Source organism: Pempheris klunzingeri, chromosome 15, assembly GCF_042242105.1.
Source record: "Pempheris klunzingeri isolate RE-2024b chromosome 15, fPemKlu1.hap1, whole genome shotgun sequence".
NCBI lineage: Eukaryota > Metazoa > Chordata > Actinopteri > Acropomatiformes > Pempheridae > Pempheris > Pempheris klunzingeri.
This window is the reverse complement of record NC_092026.1, coordinates 6,011,017-6,029,382: the sequence shown is the minus strand read 5'-3', so window position 1 is coordinate 6,029,382 and position 18,366 is coordinate 6,011,017.

The following is an 18,366-nucleotide window of genomic DNA, read 5'->3' as shown; positions in this document are numbered from 1 at the left end:
AACAGTGTAAATGTGAGATGGGGGGGGAAGTCACCTCAGGCTTTGTTGGACATGTCTTTGTTTGTATCCCCTGCTCAAACACTGGAGCAATATTCAACCTCCAGCCTAGATGATAATTAATACCTTTAATCTGAAGTTGGCCCACTCTCAGGCTTAAATTATATGTTCTCTGCACTATAATAGGTGATGTGACACTGACTTATACCAGAGTGCCCTTAAGGTGCTAAAACTCACTAAATCTCTTGGATAAGGTATGGACAATGTATTAAATGAACTGAACTTAAGGAGAAATTTAAAAAAACACAAATAACAGGTCCTATCATGTGAAGCCTTAAAGCAAAAACTTCCATGGAACCCTTTATATTTTTACATGGCTGTTAGACATGGGGAAAACATTTCACATCACTTACCTTCCTTCCTTCCAGACACTGTTGGTTTGTGTATGACTGTGCGTTTAGGTGCTGGGGAGCCTGATTCTTTTGACCAATTCAGCTGTACTGGTTTAATTCAGCTTCTTTTGAAACACCTTTCCAAAAATGTTACTATTGTAACCACAGTAAAGACAATTTATTCTCCAGCCAAATGAGCAATGGAGAGATCCAAAAACAAGAGAATTACTACCAAGTCTGAATGAATCCTTTCAAAAGGAGCCAGCAGCTAATAGTGCAATCAAAGTAAGATTAGGTGTATTAGTCATATCCACCTTGAATCCGGACTGTACAGCTAACCTGTTTAGATAATGATAAATCTGACAAATGTGTGCAGTACTGTGCCCACACATTTAAGCCATATATTCTATTTAATGATTGTAATGATGACATTAAAAAAAGGTTCAAGCTTTGATGTATTTGTTGTAAAGGGGGTTGATTAAAAGATAAGGACACACCGACACGCTCTCACTCCCACGTCTGACATCTATAAAGGTGTCGAGTGAGCAGGAGTCAGGCGCTGTTGGACGATCCAACAAGTGCTTTGTTTCAAGCATACTGTAGCCACAACAGTTCAACACAATCCCAAAACTGAAAAATCGCTAAGTGACAGCGGCAGATAAAACTCATTATTATGGTAAGGCATCTAAAACTATTTCTGCCAAGGTTTGTGTGCCCTGCAGTTAAATAAGAACAACATAAAATGTAAACTTCAGCCAGAATAGGCAACTATGAGTTTAGAATAAAACTCAGGTAGCCAAAGTTAAAGGTAGAAGTCACCACAACACGAACTTTAATGCCAAACTGCAACCTGTTTATAGATGTGTCTCCACCTTATAATACTTTCAAGGAGGACAAAATGTTTTTCTCACACTCTTTCTGCATGAAGTAGATATTTGCATTATAGGACATAGTGCTCGTTTCACAAAATCTCAGGAGACTGGGCTGTAAAGTGGAGTGACAGATTGTCCTTTTTCGGGCTTGTGGATTGCATTGGCAAAGGTAGCCTGCTGACAAGAAACACTCTGTGCAATAATAATTTCAATGAACAGAAGTATTGATAGTTATTTATGAGACAGGTCTCACATTAAACAGTCTCATAGATTAGGTGTAAATGCATCAAGTCTAAATGGTGTAATATAGCTTTCCTGCAATACTGCTTTTTCACAGACTTAGTTCACCCCATAAGGGATAATAATTCATGGGAGAGAGAGAGAGAGATTGTCTGAGTACAGCTGCTTGTTAAGTAGTTGAGCTCTTTATAAATGTCACATGCATCCTCTTTTAATGAACTAAAGGGGGTAAATCCAGAGCACCTGTTCGTGCAAACTAACACCAACAGAGTTTGTATAGGAATTCTCTAATAAGACCAAAAAAGGCACACACAATTAATCAATATCCTAAGATACCACATAGATGGAAATGTGTACAAAAAGAAAAGAGCAGTGTTTATTCTATTTAATGCTGTGTTGGAGCTTTGAGGGAGGAAAACACTCAACAAGTGCTCTATTGTTGCTTTTGTTTGTTCCAGGAAGGCTTAACAAGAGAGTCTAATGCTCTCTTATTGTTCTCTCCAAACACCACACAGCATGATGAACTTCAAAGCACTTAGCTCCTGACAGTTATGCACACAGTCACACTACAGCATACACGCCCACACACATAGACTGACGGTGCCCGGCGCAGCCACAGAAGGAACTGCCTGCACGTTAGAATGCATTATAAACAAAAGCGGCAGACTTGGTGTGTAAAGATCCAACCAATGAATCAATATGCTAAGTGAGCAGCGGCTTCCAAATAAGGCTCAGGAAAGCGTTTTAATGTGACACTGCTGACGCATATCCAAAATAAACAAAACAATATGCTCCTCTCACAAAACACACATTATGGGAGAGAATGAAGCCCTGAGTTTATTAGGGAGATTAAAGCTCCCGAGGCCTTGGCCACACATTGTGAATATTGACTGATCCGCAATAACAATCTCACAAAAAGGAGGAAACACATGAAGAAGAGGTAGGAAGAGCGAGAGAGGAAGTGTGGTGCAATGAGGTAATAAAGAGGAAAATCCAAGGACACAAGATGCCTGCGAACCTGAGAGGGGAGTCAAAAGAGACAAATGGGACATGAATGGATGCAGATGAGATGCAAACAAGCATGACATCAGAGTAGGCAATGCAACCGAGAGATGGAGAGACGAAGGCATCAAGGGATGAGTAATGCCAAATTTATTCCTGTCCTCCATCTATGCCATCTAACTTCTGTCCATTCTCGCAGAGTGCAAACAGCTCTTCATCAACACGAGATGAGCTTTTTGCATTTCTGCTGGTCACTTAAGACTGATGTACTGTTATAGCTTTGTCAGTTACAAAATGTATTTAGATCAAACAAAACCATCTTTTGCTATCTGACACACCCACACATGCACACTTGTTGTTTTATAGGGTACCCAGAGGGATGTACTTCAAAGCAAGTTTGACACAGCTAGGCTCTCTTAGCGTTAGCTTAAAGTGAAATTAATGTAACTGATATTATTATTTGTGATTATTACCAATAGGGTAATCTCTTTTCAAATCAGTGTTTTATTAGCTGCAATACCAGCAATGTAAAAAGGCCTTGGCAGCAGGGATGATCTGCTGTGTAACATTTAAAATGTCAATATTACCTGAAAAAAGACATTTTTCTGCATCACCAACTGAATGCACGCAGGTTTCAGTGGCAGCGAAACACAACGTGATGCACACAGTTTGTGCTCATGTAACTGCACGGCTTCATTCAGTGGCTCAACAAGTTTGCACATAAAACATGTTCCCTCAACTAAGAATCTCTGTTTCTCATAGAGAATTTATGAAAGGGTGCTGCTTTTTTTTCTCAATGGATTTATGGCGAAATTCTGATCAAAACGTCCTGCGGAGCAAGTGTGCAGCATAAGTCACCTTGGTGATCTAGCAAGGTTAAAAAAAGACAGCCACTCTGGCTTTGGGCTCAAAATACCTCGCTAACCCACTCATCTCGCTTCATAGAACACCCCTCAGTCATCCCTCTTTCTCATACTGATAATACCAGAGAAGCTGTCTTTATTCAACTCACAGACATTAATATGAATTCTTTATTTTACACTATTCCTGTCCTCCCTTCAGTCTAACCAGTATGACAATGATGAAGATGTCTTTTTCCAAGCTCTCCCAACCAGATATGAGGATACAATACAGCCTCATTATACACCTATGGAGAGGGAGACTCCCATTCTGTTTCTTTCTCACCCAGAAGAATCGTTCTATAGTCTTTCTCTACCCACCTTTTTTCCTTTATATCCTGGCAACATGTGTGACAGAAAGCATTGTAAAGCTTTGTGCATGAATGAGCTTTGCAGTACTTAGATCTCAAGTGTTATTGTTCTCATTAACGACACAATGACATGTCAATTGTGTTTTTGTGTCACAGTGGCATTCATCAAACCAGCTCACACTTCACAAACGCAACTATTACAATGATAAAATGCTTTGGTTTGAAATCCTGCCTCTCTCTGCCTCAGCTGTTTCTCCTCTGCTCTCTATAGTGTGCAGCACATTACCCATCATTCTTTCTGTCGAAGTGTCAGAAAAAAAGAATACACTGTCCCGATCTCCTTCCAAAACCAAGAAGAAAAAAGTGAAAGAAAGAACAAGGGGAAATAGCAGAAAAGACTAAATGTGTGTGGGCAAGAGAGAAGTGTGAGAGTTGGAAAGACAGAACAAAGGTAGGGGAGGAGAAGAGAATGGAAAAATAATGATTAGTTCAAGAAAAAGAAAAACTGGCAAATAAAAGCACGTTTATGTTTTAGGAAAGTCCCACGATAAGTTCTATGAGCCATATTGCTCATTTGGCATCTGGCAAACAAGAGTTTTATTTCAGAGTCAAATCTGACACTTCATTTTTAAAATTCAAGAATAGCTAATAAACCATCACTTCCTTAACTCACATACAACAAGACTAAGAGTCTGCAGCCATGCTAGTGTCTATGTGAGGCCATATCTTTACACAGCAGTGCTTTGAGTTAAATACTAACTAATGCTAGTGTAATCACAATGACAATGCTCACATGCTGATGTTTAGCAGGTGCAATATTTAACATTCATCATCTTGGTCTTTACAAGCAATATGACTTCTTTGCTCTCACTTGAGCTGTGTGGAAAATGTTACAGAAATGTTACCAAGTCCTAAGTAGGCAGACTGCAGGCAGAGTGACTTTTACATCAAAATGACTCAGGCTCCTTTTCAAATTTGACACCAGCCTATTAAAGTGACAGACCATTTATGGATTACATACAGTGCATGTCTAAAAGAGGCTTAAGATGGACAGACAGACTAATGTAAAGGGGAGGGGGGAGTCAGAGAGAGAAAGAGAGAGAGCACTGTGCTCCTACAGTAAATCAGGCCTGACGGAGTGACCTTTGATAGCCCCAGACAGAAAAGGTTACACGAACGGTGGAGAAAATAGGTCTATCTGTCACTTACCAGCAAGCTATAAATGTGTGTGTGTGTGTGTGTGTGTGTGTGTGTGTGTGTGTGTGTTTGAGGTCAAACAAACAAAGAAAACTAGGTGCATCTTTCTTTCATCCACAGAATATTACTGTAACCCCATATACTGAGAAAGGTTTCTGCAGTATTGCACATTAGCACAGGTAGATCTGTTACAAAGACTATAATGAATAGGTCATCGTATATGAAAATGTTTTGTTTTTTTTCATCTGGGAACCAATGTGATCCAAACATACAGTATACAGCATAAGTAGGTTATATGCTAGTTGAAATGGCAACATATGCATCACTTTCAAATAAATAAATATCCACTTTATCCGCTCGGTGTTTCTCTGAACAAGAGAACACAATCGTGGTAGAACCTTTACCCACTTCATCAAAGCCGCTATTGCTTCTGCTGTTAAACATCCAGTGTTAGGTAGGTCTTTCCCTGCATGCAGTGCCCTGGGTCTAGGAAAGTGAATAATTCTAGACTTTTGCAACAGCAGTACCAGTGGATTGTTAAGAATAAAAGAGTACCACCTACACAAAGTCTGCTCATTAACAGAATAGGACGAACATGCTCTGACCACATCGAAGAATTTAAAAAAAAAAAAAAAGAAGATTATCACCTTTAAAGCTGGCGCATGAAATTAAATAGCATTTGTCAGGTGGTTCAAATCCTGGTTACACATTATTATATTCACAGTCATCAGCACCTCTAAGGCAGTTTAATAAGTAAATGCTTTGTTGAACGGCATGATGGCTGTGCTCAACAGCTCACCTATTATTGCTGGCAACTCCAATTTACATCCCAAGCTGCGCCAGTTGTCCATGCCCTTGATACTCCCCTAAGTCCCCTATGCCCCCGTGGTGCCAAATGTGCTAAATTAAGCTTACTGTACTGTACTGTGTAACCTCAGCGACCCATGCTATCTAATAAACTACTAATGGAGGGAAACACAAGCATCTCATTAGGAGGTTGCCAAAAGACACATATACACACACACACACACACACACACACACACACACACACAAACAGGACTTTAAGCAACTTTCCTCTAGCTCAGAGCCGGACATTAATGATGTTCCAGCTGGTTTTAACAACTATTTATTTATTGAGGGAGTCATTTTGCAGTGTTGGGATCCTGATGAAGGTGTTTGGGGAATACTCGTTTATTAATCAACCTGCAGTGTTCAGGGAGAGGAGAGGAGAGGAGAGGAGAGGAGAGGAGAGGAGAGGAGAGGAGAGGAGAGGAGCTTTTACATTCCTCCCTCATGTACACACACAAGCACGAACACACATATTTCTTGAGTAAACAGAGGGAAAAGGGGCTATTTAAATGGCAACTTGGTGACAATGTGCTGTGATTGACAGCAGAAGGAGGGGGTTGATGGGAGGATTCTGTCAGCGACTGATAACAGCTGTCTGCTTCACTCACAAGAGAGACAGACAGAAAGTGAGAGACAGAGAGTGAGTAAGAGACACACACACACCCCTAAACAGATGCACAGTAATGCACCCTTGCATATATTTCCAATTAAAGTTGTTGCTTGCGTCATTCATAAGTTACGTAATGCATATGGAAAGAGGTAGATTACACAGTCCATCATGTAAATTTCCATCAGCACAAACAATCCATCGTAGCCTGACACTGCTCTGTACCACAGATGATAAACAGAGATGCAAAGTCACACATGCACACACACACACACACACACACACAGACTTATTAAACATTCATCTCAGTGAGTTTGGGGTAATGAACGGGAGTCAACAATGAATTATGGATCATATTCTAATGGTTGACTTACCCCTCTCATTACTGGCATGCTAATATGATTGGGAAACAAATGATTATCAGCTTTATTAGAAAGGGGAAAAGAGCAAGAGGGAGCAGGGGCTCATGGTTCCAAGGCACCCAGACTGTTTCACCTGCAAGACTGAGCGAGGAAGAAGAAAAGGGAAAATTAAGAGATATGTAGGGAAAGAGAGATAATTTTAAGACTTTGGACACCATCCAAGGTCTTAAAATAAGTCCTTTATTTACTATTTGTATCATTAACTGTACTCTCACACATCTTGTAATCTATCTCAGGGCATTAAGTACAACATTTCATCAAGTAAACAGTACGCAGGTCATTAGTAATTAACACATTAACTCTTTTGTATGCAGTCTGGGTTCGTTCTAATGGAAGATATGTGTTAAAAAGTATCACATAATGAATTCCTCTCTGCAACACCAAATACATTTAATAACTACTTCTGCACCAATCTGCACAGACCTACAGCTCCCAACTGATGTAATGCATTGGAGTGTATGCATACACACCCTGAAGCATTTATCACAGCAATGGTCAAGGTGGAGACATCTCCTGCAATCCATCTCTCAGCTTATTGGCACGAAAAGACTTGCTTTTATGCTTTGCCCGGAGATTTATGAGCGACTAAAGGCGCGTGTGGGTGCGTGTGCATACGTCCGTGGATGCATACATTAGCAGCATATGCACACCCTGCAGTCTGAAAGGGATCAGGTTGATGTGCTTATTGACACCTCACCTCCCTCTCACTCCTTCCCCTCCCTGTGTCCCCCCCTCCCCTCCCACCATCCATCTATCCCTCAATCCATCACCTTCCTTTAAAAGCCTGTTAGGAAACCCAATACCTTTCATTAGTACGAAAAGATTAGCTTTTTAGCAGGAGGTGTGTGTGTATACGTGTGTGTGTGCGTGTGAGTGAGTGTGTGTGTGCACAGAGAAAGAGTAGGTGGGAGGGATAAATAAAGATAATCAAAGATGGCTGTGCCAGACAGCCACTTAGCTTAACCTGCAGTGGGCACACCAGCACACAGTTACACACAATGTTAAAAAAGAGTTTTCATTCAAACATAAGATCGCCACCATTGGGGAGGACTGACATAAATGACTGCTACAAAATGACTTCTGGCATGAAAGTAAAGCTGATTATGGATTATAATTAAAGCTATGAGTCATCTTAATCCCTTTGCTTGCAAAATGCTCATGGTTTTGATGATACGATCATTTGAGTGGTTGAAACATTGACTGATTTTAGATAGCATTACAGTGGGATGAAATAGCATGAGGGACAGCTTAAAGTCATTGATTGATAAGGGAATCTTATTGTAACTTTACATACCCATAGCGATATTTTTGGTGAATTACATACACTACAGGAAAAGACAGCTGGTCTTCAATATTCAAACATGAACATGAGCTCTAATGTTTGAGGTTCATTATTGACCCTCAGCTTCTCTGAGCAGTTTGTCTGAATGTCAGTAAACATGAATATACAGCTATGCCATTTCCCTTCAATAAAGGCAGACAGCAGCCTATTTACTGAACACATCCCGCTATCATGGAGTATCAGGATTATGTGGAGTCGTGTTTACTTCCACCTGGCAAATATTACACCAGTATCCACAATCCTTACAGCTCTGTTTTGTTCTCCACCAAGTCGTGAGACAAACATCTCTTGTTGTTGTTCCACACCAACTTTGACTCTTTTGATGCTGAGCAGGTAGCATGGAGTGAGTTGCCCATGTTTTTTTTCTGAAAACAAATTGATGACAGTATGAGATAGATTCGAAACAATTAAGTTGCAAGCCTCAAAGTGTTGAAAAATGCTACAGCTAAGATTAACTGCAGCACCAGGTGCTAATTCTCTGTGGGTCCGGCACTGCAAGCAGCACCTTTCACATTACACAGTCCTCTAACCCATTGTTAATACAAAAATATTGATTAGCGCAGCTTTAACTTGCTGCAGTTCATTGAAGAACTGTGCCTTGAATATTCTGAGTGACTGTTTCCATGTTTGGACAGTATTCAGCCTGCATGTGCATCAGGAGCACCGGCTTCTTGTTTAATTACTGCTGGATCCACTAATGTTTCCTCTACTGTTCTTTATTGAACATTACACATGTATGAGATTTAGCTTTATACAGCAATATGTTATGTAAATAACTAAGCTTCCTGCCTTTTACTATCACCATTAACCCTTGATAATGCACTCGCTTTGGCATTTTTGTTGCACTTAATATGTTTAACGTGTAATTACAGCGGATTCTGTTTCTGTATGTGTGTGCAATGTTTTAAAAAGGGCCCACTGTGTTTTTAATCATTCATAACCAAGTATGACATAAAAGGACACATAAGCGCACACACACACACACACACACACAGACATACGGACACACACTCATTAGTCACATTTTGAGTAGTCTTGAAGGACTTGCCATCGCTAAAAATAATGCCAATGCATTCCCCTGGGATGAGCTGGCCGTCCTCTTAATCCATCAGACAAACACACCTTACAGCACACACACACAAGCAGAAAACACATAGTTATTTAACCCACTATTCCCCATGAGAGAGGGTCTTTAACAGTAACAAAACAGTGTCCAATCACTTACATGCTTTTCCCTGGTGCCTCCTCTTTCCATAGAAAACAATCTAGAGAACAAGATTACGCACCTACACACAAAAAGGCATACATGTACACACTCACTCACATACACACACATGCCTTCACCTAATACCCATCAGCTTTTGGGTTGGAGGAAAATCTATATTTCATCTGAGAAACTGAGGTGTTTGTGCACATGCTGAGTTTGTTTGTCATTAGGCCTAACCCCTGTGGCTCACCTAATCAGGTTGCTGTGTATGTGTGTGTGTTTAATTTTGTCTGTGAGGGATTCAGAAAAGGGAGAGTATGACTGTGTGTGTGTGTGTGCATGCATGCTTGCGTATGCACTCATATGGTTGAAAAGTGCAGAAGAGTGAGAGGCATGGGGGACAGAATCGTGCAAACACACACTTGAGGCCGAATTAAAGTTATCGATTAGCCATGGCATGCTCTCACACAGAGATCAAAGCTTAACCCTGATCAATGACATTTGTTTGTTTGTGTCCGTGTGTTTTTATGCATCACCTCAATTTCCATATTTCTCGAAAGCTGCATAAATATTCTTGGACTTAGACATGTTTTATAACTAAGCTCCATCTTCACCATCAAACTTTGATGCAACAAGACTAAGAGTCTTCCGCCATGCTAGGGGCTAAATGCTATGTCAGCATGCTAACATGCCCACGCTGACAATGCTAACACACTGATATTTAGCAGGAACAATGTTTCCCAGGTTCAGCATCTGAGTTCAGCCCGTTAGCAAACGTTTAATTATTCACACAATCCGTACACAGTACAGCCGAGGCTGAGGGAATGCATTGGGTCCGACAAATAAAACTTTTGATCAGATGTTGGCACTCAATGAAAATTGTGGGGATCGCCAAAGTTGCCAAAGCATAAATGTCAGGAATAAATGTTTCATGGCAATTCATCCAACATTTGTTGAGAACTTTTACTCAAAACCACAAAAGTCAGTAAAAGTCAGACAGTCACTAAAGTCCTAAGGATTCATCCTCCATGGACCTTGAAAGTCTGTGCAAATATTTTGTGCAAATTCATCTAATAGTTATTAAGACATTTTGACTAGACAGTCAAGGTCTTTAGGATCTATTCTGTCTGACCGCATTTGTGATCCGAAGAGATATGCTGCTGGCCAGCGTGGCTAAAAAGTTTGATTAGCAGGGTTAGTCTACTCAGCAGAAAGAGCATCCTTCACCCTGAGGCTGACAAGCATCCGCTCTGTTGAAATGTGCTTAAGCAAGATATTTAATCCCTGCAATAGATTTTGCTTTCTGACTGAAAGAATTCCCTCTTTGGTAGTCTAGCGTCACAATTTAAAAAAAAAAAAATGTTTGTTTTCTTGACCAGCAAACTCTGCCTGTGGCTTTAACTATGCACTCAGCTAACAATTACTCAGAGTTTCCCAAAGCATTTCAGCTCAAAGCGGTCTACTTTCCATAAAATAACACCAGAAGAACAAGTGTCTTTTCCCTAATGATGATATCGGACAGCACCACAGTTAACCTATATGCAACATTAAACTAATTGCTGGCCGATGCAATAATTGCGAATGAATGGCACCAAAATGACAGACAATCAGAATCTATGCCCTGCAATCTTACTCACCAGAGTGAAACCTTAGTCTATCATTTCCCCTCTGTCTACCTTCATTAGCACGTCTTCACATGTAATGGCCAGGCAATGTGGCAGCCAATCAGACAAAGCAGTGTAGTCATTTAAAAGGGGGATGGTGGTACAGTTAGTGTGTCAGTGTGTCTAATTCCCTGCTTTGTTCTCTGACATATTTTAATGGAACCATGGAAATATTGGGCTCCTTTCACTTCATTTGGCTAAGCCACTGAGCATGAAAAAGATATAGGGTAAAGTATGGTGTTACTCATTATCTAATCACATAATGGGGATGGCTTGTAAAAGGAAGGTAGATGTCTTTGAGGTGAGACACCTCTGCTAAAGAACTTTCATCACCTATAATAAAAGCTAAAGAATCAAATAAGATACGGACATTTTCACTCTCTTTTTTTCCCCATCATCTCTCCAGCTGTCAAAACAAGTCCATTGTCTTAATATCTCTGAGGTGAGTAGATGATGATAAATCAATGAAAACATTACTTTCTCTCCATGTCAAAGACCAAGGGAACATTCAGTGTGCGTCTGAGCCTGAATCTGCAAACACACTTCTACTGTACTAGTATCTGTGTGAATACCTATAGCTGTGTGCCCACAGTGGAGGTATGCCTAATCCAATTCAGCTATTGACAAGGAGCACACATAATGCACATCTCCCCAGAGCTTATATGGGTATTCATAAGCACCAAGAGGATGAGGCATGGGAGTAATTTTGAATTAGACCATCTAGGGGAGATTCTCTGAAGCCTGATAGAGAAACAGCCCCATCTATAGGATTTAAGTGGGACTGGAAACCAACACAAAACCTCCTCCCTCATACAGGGAGGGTGATGTACCTAACTTTAAATTCCAGCGCATCTCTTTGTCTCAGCAAAGCTTAATGAGCCCCCTGAGAGCCCGCCCAGGTGAACTTGCTGTAAGAGGAAACTACCTGTGTCTACCACAGCACAGAACAATGCTGTCCTTTTTTCTTTTCTTTTCTTTTTTTCAACAAAAAATACTGTATCTGCAGATTTTGGAGGGGACACTGCAGTACTTTGCCAGTGAAATAAGGGTGTTCTCTTACACAGTGCGTTGATAGTGTCCTGGAAGTGGTCAGCATGGACTCAGCATTTCTGAACACAAGTTGCTGGGGTCCCCTAAACTAGAAAGCAGTCAGAGGAGAGCTAGCTCAGGACTTAAATACACAAACACACACATCCGGGGAGAGTGGCCTTGCTCTGTAACCCCTTCCTGTGTACACCGACCTGCCTCTCAAATATCACTGAGTCCAGACAGAGCAGAAAGACCTTTGCGGAACAAAGGAGGGGTCTGATAAGGAAGAGCCTGGCTGGTGACACTCTGCCTTTTCTCCTAACTACAAAGTGAACGCCTGCTCCTGGTGGCTCGTCAGAATTGTATACCTCTCTTGACTCATTTCTGGTTGTAGAGAAAGACCAAGGAACGGAAGGACAGGAGAGGGGCAATTTCGAAGTGGGTCAAATTGGAGTGACAGAAGGGAGATGAGGAAAGTTGCAGAGCGGAGTGGGGATGAAGAGACAGAGAGAGGCATAGTGACAGGGGTTTTCAGAGTGAGAAGGTGAGGGAGATTAAGCAGATTCACCTTTGACAAGAGGTGTTACATTTCATCCAAACTGACTCTTTTTGTAAGGTGCCTGAGGGGTCAACTATCTGCTAACATTGTCACATTTTTATTCCTCTCAATAAAAAAGCAAACTGCAAAAACTGCAAAGTAGCATCACATAAAATGCACATCATTGTGTGGTTTTCTCGCTCTAACCAACTCCACTGATCTCAGCCAATAGTGGTTTTCTGTGTGTGTGTGTTTGTGCATGTGTGTGTCCAAAAGAGCTGGCAGCCATGCAGAGGTATGAGACAGATGTGTGTGTCGGTCATTACTGTAATCGCTCCATTTACTTCATCTACCCTGGGAGGGACGGCTGGTCAGCACCATCTGGACACACACACACATACAAGCACATATGTGGCAATCACCAGCCATGCTAGAGTCTCATGGGTAGTCAGCCAGCAACAGGAGGGAAGCTCTGAAATGATCATTACATGTGTGTGTGTATTTGCTATCTTTGTCACTGTCTCAATTTTTTTCTTTTTGGTGACTTTTTCCCTCCTGCTTTTCTCTTCTTTCCCTTTTCTTCCACATGTCTCTATCCTCCTTTTTCACCCGTTTCTCTTCCTCCCCTGAGTCCAACTGCTTCAGAAATACAGAAATCTGTCTCATTCCCCAGAGGCTACAAGACAAAATGAAAAAGGCCATTCTGAGTAGTACCAAAGTGCCGACTTGTTGGACACCCTGTGCCTGAAGAGGTGACGGTCATCATGGTGTGTGCGCGTTACAGAGACCTCAAGCTCATCTACATGTAATTTCCAAAGGACAGCCAAAGGGTGAGGAGGACAGGAGTGGTTGAGGGGAGAGACAGAGAGTGAGCCAGGCTGAAGCTCCGGACTCAAGAGTGGCAGTCTCATCGTCAAGCAACACGTAGTCATGGCAACGGCAAATGGAGAGAGCGAGGAGGAGAGGTAGAGAAACAGTGGAGGAGAAAAGGGACGAGGGAGACGCTTCAGGTTAAAACCACATTGCTGAGAGATTAAAAAAAGAGTTAAGCTGGTGCTTTGCTATGCTACATCGCAGCAGAATGTTACACTACATCCACTTACAGGTGATATTTCAGTTACAGTCAAGAGCTGGGAGTTTAAATATTGCCTGAGGATACGATTTTCTATTTGCCTGCTTACTCCTCCTGTTTACATTACTCAGCAATGACTCTGCTCAGAACTACTCTTGAATATTTATCACCAATAGCCGGCCAAGTACATATCTCTATTCTGCTGTTGCTCTTCTGCTCCCTCATCACTCTATTCTCTTTCTCATTTGTATTCTGTAAGCTCGCTGCCCCCCTCCTCATTCTCCACCCCAGTATACACCCTCTCTTTTTTCCCCTTTGTCTCTCCATTGGCTCCTTCTCCTGCTCCCCTTGTCCCCCCGTTGTCCTAAGATCTCTTTTTCTGGCCTTCATCCCTCCATCCCTACAGAGCAGAGCTGACATTGGGCATGAGGTCAGAGAGATGGGCAGTCATGCTCCTGCTGTCAGGAGGCTCAAATGGGCTTAGATACAGTGTGTGAGGAGACACCCAAGGGACACCCACACTTGCCTTGGGCTCTGAACAGGCATACACACACAAGCCTCACACATTCAATCACACACATTTGTAGGCATATAATAGCAGAAACACATATATGCATCAATACCAACAAAAACTGCACCCTTATGTATCATTAAAAGGGCATCCAGTGAAGCTGCATAACACACACACACACACACACACACACAATGAATATGTGTATAGAGCATTCATGCAAGCACACACACAAATGCACATGCATTCTCTTATGCAAACAGAGTGAGGCATGGAATTAGAGATTTCAGAAAGGACAAATTCCCTTGGAGAACTGCCATGGATTCTTGGCTGGTATAGCCAGTGTTGTGAACAATGGAAAAATTCACTGTTGATGAATGCTGAACACTTATGTTAAAAATAAAGACATAAACTTCCTAAGGTCATATACATCCATTAAGCATACGTCATGTGGACTGAAAAATCGCTTCCATCAATTGTATCTAACGTTTAAAAGCAAATATTAAGCCTATGGGGAGTGATTATAGAAAGTGAAGTGGCTGTGTGAACAAGGAAGTCTTGGAAATCTCTCATGAAGAATGAAAGAACTGCATTTATGTACTATGCCACTTAAATTATCTATTTATAGGCAATGCATAACCCTATATATGGATCAAATGTATGACCATAAGGTTGGCAATACACACAAATGTCAGACATCCCAGAAATACTCTGCGTTCCCCAGTCAGCCCATTTTAAACTGGGATATGATTACATGCATGCATTAAGGTTTAACTCAGAAAGTGAAGGACCTTTAAAAAGGGTAATCATTGCTGTGGTATTTTAAGTAACACAGTTAGAGAAATGTCCCATTTTTCCATGTTTTTATATAAATGGCATAAGATGTGTAATAGGATGTCATGGCTAGGGTCACTTTGGATTACAGTTGACGGATGTTTTCAGAAACACTGTACCACACTGCCCCCATGTGGTGAGGAAGCACACTGAACAGGTTACAAGAGAGGGTACACATATGGCCTCTTCTGCTGCATTTGGATGTTTTTGACATCTTTCTGTCTTTCTTAGTAGCAGTTGCCACATGTTTTCGTCTTCATTTTAAAATAACAAACCCCAAATAATGCACAAATTCTGTTCCGCCCTCTGATACACACAGACAGACACACTATTAGTACTCATCTTCCAGCAAAATGCAGCGAAAGAGTATTACAGAACTTACTATTTGTTATGGACATAGACATTTGTATATTGCTATATGGCTGAACACCTTATAATGCATCTTAAGTGTAATATCATTACCTGTCCTGGAGGTGTCACTTTAGTTAGGTCTCCTCTTGAAGGCTCACGTTACAGGATAGGGTTGCAGGACATACAGGATACACAAACAGTCTCCACCATGCAGGATAATGAAGTCAGCCCATGACGCGTTGTCACAGTGACAAGTGAGGCTACCCACAGGTGTGTATCACTTTTCCAGCTGATACAGTGTCAGCCCTCAGAGGTGGAGAAGAGAGAAGAAACATAAAGTTAGAACGATTCAACGAGTGCATCATTGTTATGATTTATTTATAGCTTCTGATCTCGACAAGAAGGACTGAGGTGAGTTTGGAACTTTTTGTCTCACTTTATGTGATTCTTATTTTCTGGTTTCACATCCACTCAAGTAGTGAGTACTTACTTATTTCTTCCTCCTGCCAGCTGAGTCTCCATGGCTGAGGCCACCGGCCCGAGCAGTAACAGCGGAGGTTTAGCCAGTGGAGGGGCTGGAGGAGTGCGTATGCCCCAGGAGCCTTCTCTCAAAGCTGGGATCGTATTGTCAGATGAGAGGGTGGACTTCCTTCGGGAGCAGGCCTTCTGTGTGCTGAGAGTGAAGACGGATAAATGGAACCGCTTCATTGGAGCAGAGGAGAATCAGAAGATTATTCTGGATTTCCTGGACCACATCTGGACCAACAGGCTGCTGCTCTTCACTGGACCTGGAGGGACACTGCATGCAGGGGATGCTCAGGTAAGAAATACACAAAGGCCAATGCTAAATACACAAGGGAATTAACTGAGTTTATACACATTTCTGGCACCTGCTTTCATAATTGTGTAATTATCTTTTCCATCTCTTACTTCTTCATATTGGCTTCAGCCAATTTTGTTCAATTATTTCTTATAGCTTTGAGTAAAAATATGTAATGGAGTAGTTCACCTCTTGTTTTCTGTATGCACTGTGTGCTGTGTACATTAATATCCCTAAGGTAAAGTCACTGTGGAACAATGATGTACACACATGCAGAATGACAAAATCTGCAGAGTGAGACAAATCTGTTTGTCTGGATCGTTATTCACTAGAAATTATATACCAACACAATTTGTCAAATCCTGAGAATTTTTAAACAAACACTGTCATACACACAACTGACATACTGAAAAGTTAATTTAACTATTAAACAAGACTCTAAGCTGACGTGCAGGCATCGACGTCTTCTGGGCTTGCTATCTACACTCCATCTAATGTACACATTTTTTGAAATAAGTCACTACTTATTTCTGGAGCTTTCAATGTTGTTGAAAGCATTCCTACTGTTTTTGCATCTGTGAAGACGTCCCCACCATGGAAGACCAAGCTGCTGTGTGTGCTGAAGAGGGGCGTAAAGCGAATCGCCCGCCAAGGATTCAAACACCAGCTGCGGCTGGGAGAAGTGCCTGGATATCCTATGGAGCACCTGCCTGTTGTCATCTCTGAGGTGGGCTGGTGTGTGTGTGTGTGTGTGTGTGTGTGTGTGTGTGTAAAGTGTCCTACTAATGCAGGTAGCATATTATGTGATGTATGTGGGCTTGAAGGTTACCAACTCAGAAGGTTGGTAGCAACACCAAGGTGCCAGGTGTGTTTGTAGTACACGTGTCCACCAGAACAGCCTGTGTGTGCTGCACAGGTGCTGGTGTGTGTGCTGTCTAACGGTCTGAACCATGAGGACTGGCCGCGGGTGGTGTCTGATGACATCCACAGGCACCTGGAGAAGCTGCGGAGCCGGGTGGTGACACTGAGAGGCCGCGCTGAGGGACGAACACTGCTGCCTCTGCCACTGAGTGTGGAGAGGGTGCGGCCCCAGGACATTGTACTCAGGTCAGTGTGTATGCCTGGCTGGTAGCCAACAGATCGTTACTATATCGTCTAGATCAACAATGTACATACGCTCGTCTTGATGCAATCTTAAAACTTTTTTGGGGGAAAAACCCACAGGTCTTTTGAGGACACTCACCTTACTGTAAACCCGTTGAATGTCCCTCTATCCATTTTGAAAGAATAATATTCAGTGGGCTGCACGATAAATCACTTAAACTCATTCAAAGACCGCAGACTGTAAACAGTCAACGGCTGCTCTGTTCAATTAGTAGCCGGAAGTGACATCACTTGTCTTGCATGACGCAGCAAAAAAAATAAACAACATAATAAATAACAACACAGAATTAAGCATTTTATCATCAGTTTTAGTTACAGTCTACATTAATTATATTGTGTGTTTTAATGTTTTATAAGATTGCAAGAGTTGCAAAAAAAAGCAAGCAAGGAAACAAAGGTGGTGACGTGCCATTTCCGGGCGCCATCTTTGTTTACCTAAATTAACGGTTAACAGTCACAACCCGGAGGCAAGTTGATCTTCTCTCAGGTGCAGCAGACGGACTGTTTTTAATTTCAGTTAGCTAGAGTCTATAGAGAGGCTTTGAAGAATTTGGAAATATCTTCAAAATAGAGGTAAGTGTTGTGTGTTGACCTCTGGGGGTTGACAAAGCAGCTAGACAGATGAAATAGCGTTAGCTCTGCTAATGTCACATTATAAAGGTCTCATGAAGCAACGTGTAACGTGTGGAGAGGGACAAACTGGCCTATTGCCTCTGGCTATTGCATAGTTTAGAGAGTAAGATTAATGCATTGTATTGTAGAATATATGGTTAAGTTTATATTGTTAATGGGTAACTTGCAATGCACAAACAAGGCAAACATTTTGTCAAAGTAGTTTTTGTTTCAGACTAATGATAAGATTTAAGATGACTATGATGACATTTACAAACTTACTTGCTAACTTAGTTGAGATACTTTCATCCTCCTAAACCCATATTGCCATTTTTACTCACACTGATTGCCTCACTCTCTGCCTCCCTCAGCCCCACTGGTTGGCCACTGGACCGTGGCCTGTTATACTCTATAGAAACTCTGATAGTTCAG